Genomic DNA, 17,449 nt, shown 5'->3' with positions numbered 1-17,449 from the left:
GTATTAAAGATTAAAAATAAGTAAACAAATCAAACATACAACTATGTGGATAACAAAATAAATGGTCCATGTTGGAGAACAAAAGTAAAAATCAAAAAAAGAAAAAGGAATACAAAAACAAATGTTGACCAAAGCAATATCAAGTAGAAGGAAAAGAATGAAAAAACATTTCCACATGGTGAACACAATAATGAAAATAAGAAAATGTTCCTTCAAAAAACAAACTAAATACAGGAATGTACCAGGGTCCATGAGCCCAACACCATAAAGGAAACCTACTACTACCTAATGAAAAAAATATATACAAAAAAGTGGCCATTGTCCGAGCGGTCCAAATTAATAAAAACAAATAAAGGAAACCTAACACTAACTAACTATATAACTATATACAAAGGCAGCGGGCAAGTCCTGCGGCTCACTTGTTGATGTTGCTGGCCAGGGCATCATCGAACTCCATGTCGATGTCCTGGAGGCGGGACTCTGTCCTGGCCCCGAGGTCTCGCAGGGATAACCCCATGTTCAGCTCAAACTCCCTGCGAGCTTCCTCGAGGCACTCAGCCCGCCTCAACGCCCGACGCATGGAGAACTCCGCCCTGACCATGGCGAGCCGCTCCTCTTCCGCCCGCTGCTGCTCCGCACCTATCCGCTGGACCAACTGCTCCCACACGGAAGACACCACCATCCCAGGGTTGCCCTGCCCTCCGGCCGATGCCTGCCCCTCTGATCTTGATGGCCCCGAGCCATGATGCCTCCCACGTCGAGCCCGCTGCTGCCTCCGACGCCACTGCCTCTGCCAGCACGACGGCATCCAGGCTGATGGAAACCACCGACGCCGTCGTGCACGTGCCCTGCCTGATGATGCTGTCACATCTTCCATCTGCTGGGGTCCAGTTGCTGTGTTGTCCACCCCTGCTGGACCTCCAACTCCCAACTGTGGCAGGGATGGGATCCCCACCGAGCTGGCTGCATTGGTTGGGGCAGGTCCACAGGGGGCCCTGGTGGCATCTGGGCTGGAAGACGGCAAGGAGAATGACTGGTGGATAGCCTGCACAGAGGAGGAGAGGGCCGCCACATTGGCCAACACATGCAGGAAACCCCCGAACATTGCGGATCCCAATTGGGCCACGTCGGCACGGTGCACTTCGTGATGACGTGCGTGCTCCTCCCGGGAAGCACGCACGGCATCACGAATCACAGCCGTGCGCATCGCGACCCCAATCAGGACCTTCTCCGCACGGCCAGGGGTTCCCACGTCCGCAGGTGGAGGGGAGTCAGGTGACATGGACATCCCCTCTACCTGCGGACGGGCCTGGGACGGGGCATCCCTGCTGGTGCATGGTGGTGCACTCACAGGGTCAGGGACAGCGACATGCACAGGCCCCTCCACGGTGACCTGTGCTGCCTCCTGCCCCTGGCCCTGGACTGCACCACTTGCACCAGCAGGGATGCCCCCACCAGGCCCCATGTGTGCCCCAGTGGCGGCCTCCTCCTCCTCTGTGCAAACCACCAACCTGGATGGCTCCTCACCGTCTCCCACCGTAGCAGGCCCCTGTGGGGGCTCACCCACCCCTTCCGCTGCAGCCGTGGGGGCATCCCCGCCGCCTTGCTCCACAGCGCCGTCTCCGCCCTCTTCTTCACTAGCCGCTGCGTAGAGGGAGACAAAGAACACAAGCATCAGGGTACTGTACAATGGTCCCCTAGACAGGTAGCAATAGCAGATGACCACCACTGTCAAAGTACACTTCCATCATGTCCCTCCACAACACATGGGTCAGTCCAGGCAAAACACACACACAGTAACAGGCATGCTGCATGCCATGGACATTTCCATGCATGTCCAATGGACTCTTGAAACATTCAATGATATGGAACTCACATGCATCATGGCTCATGCCTTTCACATGCACACACTTCACCTCAGTCACATCCATCTGGCCCCAAACACAACAAACACAGCGGATACAAGGGCAACTTGGCTGCTTCGCTGAATCTGTGCATTGTCACACACATGTGTCATGCATCCATGGCATGCACGAGTCACAGACACGCAGGTCAGCCACACAGACATGGCTACCACATATGTACCTGGCAAGAGCACCCATCCCTCACCCCCACCCATGTCCCGGTACAGAGACTGGCATGCTCTCATGTTCAAAATCTGCATAGGGGTCCCCATGCGGCATTTGAACACATGCAACAACCATGTGGGTCACACATCACTGGTTGCACATGCATTACCATGATGTCCATGTACACATACATGCATACATGGCCTATGGCACACATACAGGCAAGTATCATAGACCCAGCACACAGCAACATGCCCTGTGTCACACAGTAATGCTTGGACACTTACCGCTCAACTCCAGACGGGCCTCCCTCTCAAGGATCTGGGCGTGGAGCGCTGGGCGTATGCGTTCCAGGACCCTCATCTGGATGGAACTCATGCGGCCCCGGCCCCCCTCCACGAGGCGCCGGGCCTTCACAAGGGTCCTGGACCTCAAGTCCTCCCAGCGCTTCTTGATCTTCTGGACGTTGCGGGTTGCCACCCCCTCCGCGTTGATGGCAACCACACAGTCGGCCCAGATCCTCTCCCGTCCATCCTTGCTGGCGCGGGACGATCCAAAGAGGGCATCATACTGCCCCAGGACATGCTCCACCAGGACGGTTACCAGTCAAATGGTCGAAAACATTTGGTCGACAGACAATTTGGTCGACACCATTTGGTCGAATGCCAAATGGTCGAATTTTTTTTTTTTACCCATTTTTTGGTTTTTTTGGGGGGGGTCCCCCCCCAACCCCCTTTTTTTTCTTTTTTATTTTTTTTCCCCACACGAAAACCCACAAAACACATATATATAAAAAAAAAAAAAATTCGACCATTTGGCATTCGACCAAATTGCGTCGACCAAATTGCAGTCGACCAAATTGCAGTCGACCAGTTGACTGGACACCCACCAGGACACCAACTTCGGTGGCAGTGAAGCTGGTGCCCCTCTGGCCTGGGGTTGCCACTGGTGCCAGATGTGGAAGTGCCCGACATGGCTACCCCAGAGGCAGGTGTGGGTGGGCAACTGAGTCCTGGGGCTGGGCTGTGGAGCGATGTTATCCCAGTCGGGAGTCTTCAGTTCCAGCAGGGGTGGACACAGCAACTGGACCCCTGCAGATGGCTGATGTGCAGGCACCAAATGGCAGGGCACGGTGGCAGCAGGCAGGCAGGCAGGCAGCAGCAGATGGCACGTGGGAGGCTGCTCGGGGCACGGGGGCAGTAACTCGGCCTTCTGGGCAGGAGCGTGGTCTTCCGTGTGTTTTCGCGTGGCCAGCTTGATACGGAGTGATTTGGCACGTGAAAATTCGGCACGTCAGCGTGAAATCCGAGGAAAGGCCCTTAGCGCGTAAGCGCGTAAGCACGCATACGCGATTCTATTGGTCCAGAGTCCCTCAGCGTGTAAGCGCGTATGTGACGTGACCCGCACGGGTGTTCCCCACCCAGCACGTGATGACGGAGCACACGTGTAAATACTGCACGTCAGAGTGTCATCGCGTGTAATTGGACAAAAGTGCGCGTACATGCGATTGGCCTATGTACGTGTATTTCAGGGGTGCGCGGGCACTTACACACGCAAGTACGTCAGCGCACCTGTATCCCGTTGTGCGTGTGAATTTCCACACGCTATTGGACTGGGAACTGGATCCCAGGGGTGCGCGGGTCACACGCTCGCCTAGAACACACGCAAAGCATGATTTTGCGCACTTTAACAATAACAAGCCAGACGCCAGGATGAACATACCGTTCCTAGCATCAGTGGCAGTGGGCTGCCAAAGGAGGAGGAGGAGGATAGTCAGGGCCAGAATATTCACACCCACAACCAGCCTTTTCGGGATGCCTGATGACCAGGTGTATGGAAGGTACAGGTTTCCACCACACATAATACTGGACCTGGTGAGTGAGTGGGACGATGACCTCACATCACCCACCCTGTGCTCCCAAGCACTCAGCCCCCTGGAGAACGTCCTCAATGTACTGCACTTCTTAGCCACTGGATCATTTCAGCGGACAAGTGCCATAGTGGGTGGGGTGTCACAGGCCACCCAGTCACGCTGCCTACACCAGGTCTTGAACATCATCACTGCATGCCCATCAGTCCGCAGGCACATATACCTGCCCAGAACACCTGCAGAAAGGCATGCTGCCGCCCTGGATTTTTACGGTGTGGCACGATTCCCCAAAGTGCTAGGTGCCATCGACTGCACCCATGTGGCTCTACGTCCCCCCAGGGCATCTGAGCACATCTATAGGAACCGCAAGCACTGGCATTCCATCAACGTGCAGGTAGTATGTAATGCCAAGGGAATCATCACCTCAGTATATGCCAACTATCCCGGCTCCACCCACGACAGCTTCATTTACCGAATGTCCACCCTATGCCGGGACCTAGATGCTGGGCGGCATGGCGATACATGGCTGCTTGGTGAGTATGTATGCCACTGCACATGCATGCATGTTGGATACTGAGCAAGGTCACAACCCCACCAATGATACCAATCACCACCTCCACAGGGGACAGTGCCTACCCTCTCACCCCCCACATGATGACGCCAATTCGGAACCCCACCACGCCACCCGAGGTAAGATATAACACAGCCCACATTACAACCCGGGGCATAGTGGAGCGCACATTCGGAGTGCTAAAGTCACGCTTTCGCTCCCTTGACCGTTCTGACGGGCAGCTGTTATACCTCCCCCAGTAGTGTGCAGGATCATAGTGGCAGCATGTGTCCTGCACAACGTTGCAACACGCCGGGGCCTGGCCGTGGACATGGTGGTGGCCCCACATCCCCAACCACATGCACAGCCGCTGCGCATGGGAGGGGAAAGGGCACGTGGGGAGGCAGCCCGTACACAGCTAGTGGCTAATTACTTCACATAGAAATCACACCCCTGTGGAGTGCACACTGCCCTGGCACATTCCATCTGACAATCAATGATGACTCAACCTGACACTGATCCTGACTGTCTGTAGAATGAACCGTGAATACCATATCAGCCTGAGATTGTTCACCTGGAAGTGTCACAATGTGTGCATCCCTACCCACACAGACACCACCAATGCAGTTTTGTGGAGTTACACATTCAAGCAGCTAAAAAGAATACCCACTTGCAAAATGCAACAAGAGGACAGTGCCATGTCAGCCAACCCAACCCCAGCACCGCCACACGACACACCGTACCATGTCATGCTATTTGCAGGTAAACAAAGTAATCCCCACAACATGACACTAGTGTCACTATGTACAGTGTCCTTATTAGAAACCTGCAACACCTGAAATGCTCACAGCAATGCCGGACCAACAACATACTTGAGCATGTACTACCATTAACATGACATCACAAATTTTACATATTAGTAGTCTCACCACCTGGAAATGCCTGCACTCCCACCACCACCAACTGTGCAGTGTTGGCGCCATGTAGAGTTGTAGGTGCACTGCTGCCAACATGGACCCCATCTCCAGACTAGAGGTCCTTGTGTAGACATGAGGAAGGGACCTGCAAATTGGGAGGTAGACACAGAAGATGAGTTACACATCAATGCAACATGCAGTGTACAACACAACAGCAATATGCACTAGGAATGTATACACAGTATTAACTACAGACTGCCCACACAGCTCATGGGAGTCCAACGTCACTGTGTAATTCACTGTCACTTGGGCACACCCTTTGCAAGCCCATGGAAACGGGAAGCAGGAGGGGTGTGTGTGACTCAAACCCAAGCATCTGAACCAAATACATTACAAGCCTGCATGTGCCCAGCCACAATGCAGCGTATGCCCACAGGAACCACGGAAGCCAACAAATCGTCCCAAAAAAATAGGGAATAAAATAAATAACAATAAAAATAAAAATAAGAAACAATCAAAAATGGCCATTGATGGGCCCGGGGGGGTTGGGGAGGCCACCCAGGAGGTCCGAGGACAGGATGCACACCAGAACCCACCTGCGTGGATCCTGGGAAAATAAAACAACTCCATGGGCTCATGGCCCACACGGCTACCCTGTTGTGGGAGTATCACTGCTGTCGCTATTATCACCCTGTGCAGCTGCATCCGGAGGTGGTTGCACTATGGGAGGCAGCCCACGCAAGGCCCTAGTCTGCTCCTCCATGGCTGCAAGCATGCGGGTGTGGTAGGTCTGGTTCTGGAGGATGAGTGTGCGGAGGTCCCCATGCAACAACTCACGGGATGCCCTGACCTCCGCCCTCATTGCCTGCATCTCAGCTGAGAGCGTATGGGTGAGACGCTCCAGCTGCTGTTCTGTCCTTTGGTGTGTTGAAGCCTCAAGCTCAACAAGAGTCGTCCTGAGGTGAAGGAGCTCCTGCCTCAGGGCTTCCCTGTGGCCCTGGGACTCAATGGAGATGGCCTCCTGCAGAGTCGCCAGTGCCGCCCGCCTGTCCCTGTTGGACCCCAACATGTCCTCCCTGTGTGACTGGCAGATGGAGTCGGTTGCCTGCTCTAGTCGCTCCATCAGCCTTTCTGGGGGGACAATGGAAGTGGCCACCCTATCCATGGCCTGAGCCATCATCTCGGATGATGCAGCCTGTTGGGTTGCCATACCGTAAATGGATTCCTTCCATGCGGTATTGCCAGGTGGCGTACGGCCACCACGTCGGCGGGCACCACACCTGTCTGGGGCAAGGCGAACTGCGCCTTGCTGTGCCGGCACTGCCTGAGGCTGCAGGACTGCATTCCCCCTCTGATCTGCTGGCCCAGGAACAGGATCAGATGTCGCGGAGTGTGACCCTGCATCCGTAACCACCAAAGGCGTAGCTGCCAACACTGACATCCCCATGGAGGGTTCTGACCCTGGTGCAGGTGGGTGAGACAGAACAGAATCCCTCCCTGGAACACTCACCTGCGACGGCACGTAGGTCTCATCCGAATCAACACCTGAGTACAGCTCGGGGGAGGTGCAGCCAGAGACACCCCTTGAGAGCACGACCTGCAGCACTTGTGGGTTCTCCCCCACCACCACACCACGTCCCTCACTGGTGGTTGGTCGGCCCTCGGACCCCTCCTGGGTCTGCACCATCTCCACAACCCCAGCAGTATCAGGTGCGTCTTCCCCTGCAAAGACATGAAAACAAAGAAATGGAAACAGGCATTAGCACCATGGCACACAATGAGGGCTGAGAAGCAAGAGAACCAGTACTTGATTGACACATGTCCCACATGACTAAAACCCTCCCATGCATGCACCCTCACTGCGTATGAAGTGTAGGCAAATGGCACACACTGATGACACCAAGATGGTAAATGAACACATTTTCTGCATGCTGCCTGGCAGTGGCATCACACATTGGCCTGTGATTGCCAGGAGAAACACACATGCCATCACACAGATGGCATGTACCATTGCTATTGAGTGAAGATGGAGAGGAGGGCAGCACCTATTCATTCAGTCCAGTTCCCGCATGTAATTGCTTTTCTAATTCTAACAGGTCAGATTTTTCACCTGGAGCTGCCAGTCTGAAATGGTCCAATTGCACAGGGACATGTGTGTACAAATGATATCCAGGTAACAAAGTCACTCCACTTCACCATAGCCATGTCAGACATGTGACTAGTGGACAGCGACACGGCTAGTAAAAGTGGGGGAATGCAAACAATCTGACTGAATGAACAGTGAAAAATAAGCAACAATGTTGTGGCAAGGTGACACTTCAAGGGCAACTGGCGTGCAGTTGGGCTAGATGTCTACTGTTGGCAGAAGGGATACTGCGATGGCCAAATGCAGCTGCGCAGGAAGTATTGCATGAAGCACATGGCTGACCCATACGACTCAGGCGCACACACTCTCACCTGGCACACAAACAGAAGCCCTCACACACACACCATGCACATGGATGACACACACATGCATGTGCACTCACTGGACAATGCCTCGTAATCAGCCAGATCTCCCACGCCTTGGATCTGTTCCTCCGTGACGTAGGTCCCAGCGACTGACTCATGTGGAGTGAGTTCCGTGTCTACTACTGGAGACCCACCTCCAGTCACTAGAGTTGCGGCATGACTTGAGGCCAGCTTACTCTTTGCCCTGCGCTTTAGGTCATTCCAGCGCTTATAGCAATCATTGGCTGTGCACCTCACGATTCCAAGGGCACTTACGATGTCCGCAACGGTCTGCCAGTGTGCCTGGCGTTGTGCAGGTGTGGTCTTGGATCCTGCAACAATGACCATCTCGTTGTCATGTCCGGACACATACTCGACAAGTGCATTCAGTTCGTCATCCGTGAAGCTGGGCTTCCTGGACGGGCCGGACTGTGTAGCCGTGTCTGGGGCATCAGCCTGTGCCGGACGAGCACTCTTCCTCTTCCGCTTGGAAGGTGGTGGTGATCCTGAGTGTCCTGCTCCGCTCTGGACACTAGGGGCAGGAGCCCTGGTGGACTCTGTATCAGGAGTGTGGGATTGCACACTCAGCATGGGAGTTGGTGCAGGCATTGGCTCTAGTGTGATGGTGTCAGGGGGAATGTCAGCAGCATGGACTAGGACCGACACTGTCCTGGCTGGGTGTGTGAGGGCTGGGGTGGATGGAGCCGCAGCTGCCCCTGCAGCCTCTCCGCCCTGCCTCCTTGGTGCAGCAGATGACCTTGCTGCCCCAGATCCACGTGGCATGATGGCATCAACGTGCACCAGCGCACGTGTCGTAGCCCTGCTGACCTGGAAGTCAGCCATGGAGTCAGCCAGGTCTGGTGCCACAATGGGCTGGTCCAACAAGGGCTGAGCATGGATGGTGTCAGCCACATCAGCCTCAACGGGAGGGGGGGGGGATTATGGGTGCCCGTGACTGGTCCTCCACACATGGGGGGACGGGCTCACCCTGCAAGTTACGACCACGTCCCCTACCGGATCCACCACGGCCACCACTTGTGGCTCTTCCACCTTTGCCACCCTTACGGAATCCTCGCCTCCCAGCCATGGCACTGATGTTAATGTGCGTATGGGAGTGGATGTAGACTATTGTCCTGGGCAATTGGGGGTCAAAGGGGTTGGGTACCAGATGGTAATTGTACCCTAGTGCTCTAGCAAGGCTGAATGTAACCCCTGGGGAAAGATGAGGGGTCACGCAACGCACAGGAGGCCCAAAAAAGGGAGATGACGTGCACGCAACCCCTCCTAGACCACGTGTGCAGAAAGAAAAACCTGCACTACGCTGTGGCACCCAGTAACACAAGAATGAACGTATGCGTGTCACACGCAGCCTAGAATGACCTCTGAAGGGGTAGGCTACACACGGGGCAAGCACAGATGTTAGATACGTGCGTGACTCACCGTCTGCCTGGTAAACGAGCGTGTAAAAGGAGCACGTTTGGTTGGCAACACCCCCGCCAAAAGAAGATTTGTACGCTGTCTGAGGAGACAGGACAACAGTAGAAGGGAACACTGTTTGAGGGAACAGGCCCAGGTAAACCAGTAAAAGAGAAAAAAGAGAAAAAGCTGTCAGAGGTAACAGGGAATACGAACTTGAAACGCCGTGAAGTAAATCGCGTGTGAAACGACAAGAAGTACAGAATTCACCCACTCGCTCTCCACGAAAAGCACGTACAAGGAAAATGTGTTCTACACGTACCTTTTATACAGGCCCACACGTCCAGCGTCACTTACGCGGCGTGTACGCGCTAGGGCCATTTCCACCAATTACATGCTTTGTGACTTCTGCCTGTAGGGCCATTTCCACCAATTACACGCTTTGTCACTTCTGCGTGTAGGGCCATTTCCACCAATCACACGCTTTGTCACTTCTTCGTGTAGGGCCATTTCCACCAATCACACGCGATTACACTCTGACGTGCAGTCTTTCCACGTGTGCTCTGTCATCACCTGCTGTGTGGGAAACACCTGTGCGGGTCACGTCACAGACGCGCTTACGCGCTGAGGGCCTTTCCTCAGTTTTCACGCTGACGTGCAGGATTTTCACGTGCCAAATCACTCCGTACCAAGCTGGCCACGCGTACTCACACGGAATACCACGCTCCTGCCCGGAAGGCCGAACTACTGCCCCCCAGAGCCCGAGCACGCTCCCACCTGCTGCTGCCTGACTACCTGCTGCCCCTGCACTGCTGAGGGGTGGGGGTGGTGGGAGACATGAGTGGGGGCCTGGTGGAGGGTGCCCCTGGTGACTGGGGGGGTGGGGGTGGTGGGAGACATGAGTGGGGGCCTGGTGGAGGGTGCCCCTGGTGACTGGGGGTGTGGGGGTGATAGGGGACATGAGTGGGGGCCTGGTGGAGGCTGCCCCTGCACTGCTGGGGGGTGGGGGTGGTGGGAGACATGAGTGGGGGCCTGGTGGAGGGTGCCCCTGGTGACTGGGGGGGTGGGGGTGGTGGGAGACATGAGTGGGGGCCTGGTGGAGGGTGCCCCTGGTGACGGGGGGTGGGGGTGATAGGGGACATGAGTGGGGGCCTGGTGGAGGCTGCCCCTGCACTGCTGGGGGGTGGGGGTGGTGGGAGACATGAGTGGGGGCCTGGTGGAGGGTGCCCCTGGTGACTGGGGGGGTGGGGGTGGTGGGAGACATGAGTGGGGGCCTGGTGGAGGGTGCCCCTGGTGACTGGGGGGGTGGGGGTGATAGGGGACATGAGTGGGGGCCTGGTGGAGGCTGCCCCTGCACTGCTGGGGGGTGGGGGTGGTGGGAGACATGAGTGGGGGCCTGGTGGAGGGTGCCCCTGGTGACTGGGGGGGTGGGGGTGGTGGGAGACATGAGTGGGGGCCTGGTGGAGGGTGCCCCTGGTGACTGGGGGGGTGGGGGTGATAGGGGACATGAGTGGGGGCCTGGTGGGGGCTGCCCCTGCACTGCTGGGGGGTGGGGGTGGTGGGAGACATGGGTGGGGGCCTGGTAGAGGCTGCCCCTGCACTGCTGGGGGGTGGGGGTGGTGGGAGACATGGGTGGGGGCCTGGTGGAGGCTGCCCCTGCACTGCCTGGGGGTGGGGGTGGTGGGAGACATGAGTGGGGGCCTGGTGGAGGGTGCCCCTGGTGACTGGGGGGGTGGGGGTGGTGGGAGACATGAGTGGGGGCCTGGTGGAGGGTGCCCCTGGTGACTGGGGGGATGGGGGTGATAGGGGACATGAGTGGGGGCCTGGTGGAGGCTGCCCCTGCACTTCTGGGGGGTGGGGGTGGTGGGAGACATGAGTGGGGGCCTGGTGGAGGGTGCCCCTGGTGACTGGGGGGGTGGGGGTGGTGGGAGACATGAGTGGGGGCCTGGTGGAGGGTGCCCCTGGTGACGGGGGGTGGGGGTGATAGGGGACATGAGTGGGGGCCTGGTGGAGGCTGCCCCTGCACTGCTGGGGGGTGGGGGTAGTGGGAGACATGAGTGGGGGCCTGGTGGAGGGTGCCCCTGGTGACTGGGGGGGTGGGGGTGGTGGGAGACATGAGTGGGTGCCTGGTGGAGGGTGCCCCTGGTGACTGGGGGGTGGGGGTAATAGGGGACATGAGTGGGGGCCTGGTGGAGGGTGCCCCTGGTGACTGGGGGGGTGGGGGTGGTGGGAGACATGAGTGGGGGCCTGGTGGAGGGTGCCCCTGGTGACTGGGGGGATGGGGGTGATAGGGGACATGAGTGGGGGCCTGGTGGAGGCTGCCCCTGCACTGCTGGGGGGTGGGGGTGGTGGGAGACATGAGTGGGGGCCTGGCGGAGGGTGCCCCTGGTGACTGGGGGGGTGGGGGTGGTGGGAGACATGAGTGGGGGCCTGGTGGAGGGTGCCCCTGGTGACGGGGGGTGGGGGTGATAGGGGACATGAGTGGGGGCCTGGTGGAGGCTGCCCCTGCACTGCTGGGGGGTGGGGCTGGTGGGAGACATGAGTGGGGGCCTGGTGGAGGGTGCCCCTGGTGACTGGGGGGGTGGGGGTGGTGGGAGACATGAGTGGGTGCCTGGTGGAGGGTGCCCCTGGTGACTGGGGGGGTGGGGGTAATAGGGGACATGAGTGGGGGCCTGGTGGAGGCTGCCCCTGCACTGCTGGGGGTAGGGGGTGGTGGGAGACATGAGTGGGGGCCTGGTGGAGGGTGCCCCTGGTGACTGGGGGGGTGGGGGTGGTGGGAGACATGAGTGGGGGCCTGGTGGAGGGTGCCCCTGGTGACTGGGGGGGTGGGGGTGATAGGGGACATGAGTGGGGGCCTGGTGGGGGCTGCCCCTGCACTGCTGGGGGGTGGGGGTGGTGGGAGACATGGGTGGGGGCCTGGTGGAGGCTGCCCCTGCACTGCTGGGGGGTGGGGGTGGTGGGAGACATGGGTGGGTGCCTGGTGGAGGGTGCCCCTGGTGACTGGGGGGTGGGGGTAATAGGGGACATGAGTGGGGGCCTGGTGGAGGGTGCCCCTGGTGACTGGGGGGGTGGGGGTGGTGGGAGACATGAGTGGGGGCCTGGTGGAGGGTGCCCCTGGTGACTGGGGGGATGGGGGTGATAGGGGACATGAGTGGGGGCCTGGTGGAGGCTGCCCCTGCACTGCTGGGGGGTGGGGGTGGTGGGAGACATGAGTGGGGGCCTGGCGGAGGGTGCCCCTGGTGACTGGGGGGGTGGGGGTGGTGGGAGACATGAGTGGGGGCCTGGTGGAGGGTGCCCCTGGTGACGGGGGGTGGGGGTGATAGGGGACATGAGTGGGGGCCTGGTGGAGGCTGCCCCTGCACTGCTGGGGGGTGGGGCTGGTGGGAGACATGAGTGGGGGCCTGGTGGAGGGTGCCCCTGGTGACTGGGGGGGTGGGGGTTGTGGGAGACATGAGTGGGTGCCTGGTGGAGGGTGCCCCTGGTGACTGGGGGGGTGGGGGTAATAGGGGACATGAGTGGGGGCCTGGTGGAGGCTGCCCCTGCACTGCTGGGGGTAGGGGGTGGTGGGAGACATGAGTGGGGGCCTGGTGGAGGGTGCCCCTGGTGACTGGGGGGGTGGGGGTGGTGGGAGACATGAGTGGGGGCCTGGTGGAGGGTGCCCCTGGTGACTGGGGGGGTGGGGGTGATAGGGGACATGAGTGGGGGCCTGGTGGGGGCTGCCCCTGCACTGCTGGGGGGTGGGGGTGGTGGGAGACATGGGTGGGGGCCTGGTGGAGGCTGCCCCTGCACTGCTGGGGGGTGGGGGTGGTGGGAGACATGGGTGGGGGCCTGGTGGAGGCTGCCCCTGCACTGCTGGGGGGTGGGGGTGGTGGGAGACATGAGTGGGGGCCTGGTGGAGCCTGCCCCTGGTGACTGGGGGGGTGGGGGTGGTGGGAGACATGAGTGGGGGCCTGGTGGAGGGTGCCCCTGGTGACTGGGGGGGTGGGGGTGATAGGGGACATGAGTGGGGGCCTGGTGGAGGGTGCCCCTGCACTGCTGGGGGGTGGGGGGGGTGGGAGACATGAGTGGGGGCCTGGTGGAGGGTGCCCCTTGTGACTGGGGGGGTGGGGGTGGTGGGAGACATGAGTGGGGGCCTGGTGGAGGGTGCCCCTGGTGACTGGGGGGGTGGGGGTGATAGGGGACATGAGTGGGGGCCTGGTGGGGGCTGCCCCTGCACTGCTGGGGGGTGGGGGTGGTGGGAGACATGGGTGGGGGCCTGGTGGAGGCTGCCCCTGCACTGCTGGGGGGTGGGGGTGGTGGGAGACATGAGTGGGGGCCTGGTGGAGGCTGCCCCTGGTGACTGGGGAGGTGGGGGTGGTGAGAGACATGAGTGGGGGCCTGGTGGAGGGTGCCCCTGGATGGTGGGGGGCGGGGGTGGTGGGTGACATGAGCAGGTGTGCAGGGTAGTCCCCTGTTTTGTGGGCTGCCTGCAGGGGCCGTGGAGGGTGTACAGGGAACACCTGTGAGGACCCACCCACCCTAATCGCGTGTGTAACTTCCCACGCACCCCTGTAATACACGTACCAAGCCAAATCGCGTGTGAGAATTCCCGCGCACCCCTGAAATACACGTACCCTGCTGAAATCGCGTGTAAAACTTCCCGTGCACCCCTGAAATGCATGCGCCCAGGCTATTCGCGTTTGGAACTTCCCGCGCACCCCTGAAATAAACGCGCCCAGGCTATTCGCGAGTGGAACTTCCCGCGCACCCCTGAAATACACGTAGCACGCTGGGAGACATGAGTGGGGGCCTGGTGGAGGGTGCCCCTGGTGGCGGGGGGTGGGGGTGATAGGGGACATGAGTGTGGGCCTGGTGGAGGATGCCCCTGCACTGCTGGGGGGTGGGGGTGGTGGGTGACATGGGTTGGGGCCTGCTGGCAGGTGCCCCACAGTGCTGGGGGGTGGGGCTGGTGGGAGACATGAGTGGGGGCCTGGTGGAGGCTGCCCCTGCACTGCTGGGGGGTGGGGGTGGTAGGAGACATGGGTGGGGGCCTGGTGGTGGGTGCCCCTGGTGGCTGGGGGTGCAGGGGGACATGAGCAGGTGTGCAGGGTAGTCCCCTGTTTTGTGGGCTGCCTGCAGGGGCCGTGGAAGGTGTACAGGGAACACCTGTGAGGACCCACCCAGCCTAATCGCGTGTGATAATTCCCACGCACCCCTGTAATACACGTACCCAGCAAAATGGCGTGTGATAATTCCCACGCACCCCTGTAATTCACGTACCCTGCCAAATCGCGTGTGATAATTTCCGCGTACCCCTGTATTACACGTGCCCTGGCTAATCGCATGTAAGACTTCCCGCGTACCCCTGTAATACACGTTCCCTGGACAATCGCGTGTTGAACTTCGCGCGTACCCCTGTAATACACGTTCCCTGGACAATCGCATGTTAAACTTCCCGCGTACCCCTGTAATACACGTTCCCTGGACTATCGCGTGTTGAACTTCCCGCGTACCCCTGTAATACACGTTCCCTGGATTATCGCGTGTTGAACTTCCCGCGCACCCCTGAAATACACGTACCCTGGCACCCTGGCTAATCGCGTGTATAACTTCACGCGTACCCCTGATATGCACGTTACCCGCTTTGCGTTCCTTGTTTGGCAGCCCTGTAAACTGGTCCAGGGTTAGCGCAGCCCTTTGCGATGATTTAGCGATTTTGATGGCTTTTCCTTGCGCGAGGGCGTTCTTGGGGGCGTTACTGGCACTGCTGAAGGGTCGCTGCGATACTCTGCGCCACTGCTGGTTTGGGAGCCTAAAATCCATGAATACGCTGTGCGCGGAAATCGGTTTTAGCGCACGTGCCTGGCGCAGACAATCGCACGCGGACACTCTGCGCCAGCCGCTTGCGACACTTTTCTGCGAAATTCTATGAATTACCCTGTTAATTTGATTAATGAATATTAAAACAGTTTACAGCATGTACAAATAGTGTATGTGCTTTGAGAACTGGTTTGGTGATGACAGAGGAGTAGTGCAACACTCGTGTGCTCCTTTGACAGCTGAAAGGTTCAGTTTTAGGGTGGTTTTGAACCAAGTCACTCTACGGAATCCTCAATTCAAGGAGTAAGGAGTTCTACCATGAGGCATCACATAGTGGACAGGGGGAGGGTGTGTGACAAAATGACTACTGATCCACAAAAGCACAGGGTGAGTACGTATAGCTTATAATTGTTCTTTTACATCGTGCATAATACCAGCGAGTGGTTTCTAAGCACAGGATCAAGATTCAAACCTGTGTTGCGCTGCATTGCCTTTGCTTCCAAGACGAACGTGTTGACTCTGATCGATCCTTCCTCCCCAGTAGTGGCTAAACCCCCTACTCTACTACTAAACCAGCAGTGATCCCAATCATTAGGGAAAAACAGACATAGCCAGGGGAATCCTTCTTGCCCCTTTGTGGTAAAGTGCGCAGAGTCCAGGCTACTCTCTGGAGGGGTGTGAGGTGATAACAGTAGCAACCCAAACTGCAACAGTGCAGATTTTAACATACAGGAATGTCCAATCAAGGCTCTATACAAGTATATCTCTTTAATAAATTAACAAAAATGGAATCAACTAACTACAAACACTAGCAACCCTGCTCCCTTGTAAAAAGAACACAGGAAATACAGACTGTTGGGTAGTAGGGCACTCTGAGTACTTAGGCAATGGTGTTCAGGCAGGAAATTGCACCAATGTCATTGATCAAAAGGAATATGCTTGAAAACCAAGGTGGAAAAGGTGACTTAAAAGTCACTAGGTTCCCATAAAGTCTAGCACAGGGGCAGTAGCTTGCTATTGTCTTCAAGAGGCTTCTTAACACTCTAGTAGCGTTCAAGCTGATGTTGAGATTGATCAGGTCAATGCTATCCAACTGGTGTTCGGCGTATAGTTGGTTTGATGGTGCAGGATCCCAAAGGGTCAGGTCAGCATTCAAGACATCAAAGCGATGTCTACAAACAGTTTGAGGAGCTGTCGAGTCAGCAGTGAGACAATAGCTTCTCCTGGGTTGGGTCACTATTTGACGTTGAGTTTGATGCCTTCCTGGAGGTCCTGTCAGCACTTGAATATTTTACTCACATGAATGTTGAGCCTGTGGTTCAGGTTGTTTGAGATAGCATGCAATAATGCGTTGAATGAGTGTCTGTATGGCTCAAGGTGCAGCAAGCGGTTAAAAGTTGCCTTATAGTGCCAAATTAACACTGCAGGCACTGTGGCAGCACAAGCGTGTTGAGCGTGGTTTTGGTCAAGGTGACTCTATTATGACTCGAGGTGGCAAAACAGGATTCGAGCAGCTCTTTAGCTTGCTGGCTGCTGCAGTCCCAATTCAGGAGTTTTAGGTCTAGGTGAATCCTTCTGATGCATTCACAGTCCTAGGAAGTAAGCTGGCACCTACAGGAGTTCCTCGCCACATACAAAAAGAGACCCCATGGTTCAGCCTAAAAGTAATCCTGGAACTTGAAGTGATTCTCTTTTAGAGCCATTGTGAGGCACCACGTGATGAACGAGTTGGGGACTTTCCCTTCTGTGCTTTTGGAATATAGTTACTCCTCTATCATTTCTAAATTCGTTTCTTGTGGAATCATAGTGTCCAGTACCCCTGTATTCTAGTAATGTATAAAGAAACAAACCCACTTGTGTATGTTATACCACATAGTTGGTAAATACATCTTTATTATTAAACATACAATCTAATACTTACTCTTAAGAAAATGATTATACAGAAGTAGGAGACCCTTTCTGAAATTCAGCAGGTGTATTCACAAAAACACATATAAAACACATTTCTTATACAAATTAAAAAACAAACAAGTACAAATACAGCTACAAAATAACATCTCACACTACTCACTACTCACATCCACACATTCATATGTAAAGTGTCTGGTGCTCTCAAATTGAAACGATCCCTTTTGGTATAATATATGCAGAGTGAGGACATAATAATTGTGGGGTGAAATATTGGCCATGAATGCCAGAAATAAAGAGGCCAGAGTGATTTGGGAAGTCTGATTGAAGTATAAGGCCAGCACAGAAATTGTTATCTCAGACATGAGGCCTATTGAACCAAACACAGGCCTAAATCTCAAAAGAAAGAAAGTTGGCTTGAATCTCAAAA

At 56.8% G+C, this 17,449-nt stretch overlaps 1 long non-coding RNA gene across 1 annotated transcript in view; it reads right to left on the bottom strand.

Moving 5' to 3' along the window:
• Positions 1–17,449, bottom strand: part of LOC138510422 (uncharacterized) — a 140,632-nt gene that overhangs the window by 55,892 nt on the left and 67,291 nt on the right. The window lies entirely within an intron of this gene.

The sequence above is a fragment of the Ambystoma mexicanum genome, chromosome 6p (genome assembly GCF_040938575.1).
Source record: "Ambystoma mexicanum isolate Mex_15411 chromosome 6p, UKY_AmexF1_1, whole genome shotgun sequence".
NCBI classification, from domain to species: domain Eukaryota; kingdom Metazoa; phylum Chordata; class Amphibia; order Caudata; family Ambystomatidae; genus Ambystoma; species Ambystoma mexicanum.
This window is presented reverse-complemented; position numbering and strand designations above follow the sequence as displayed.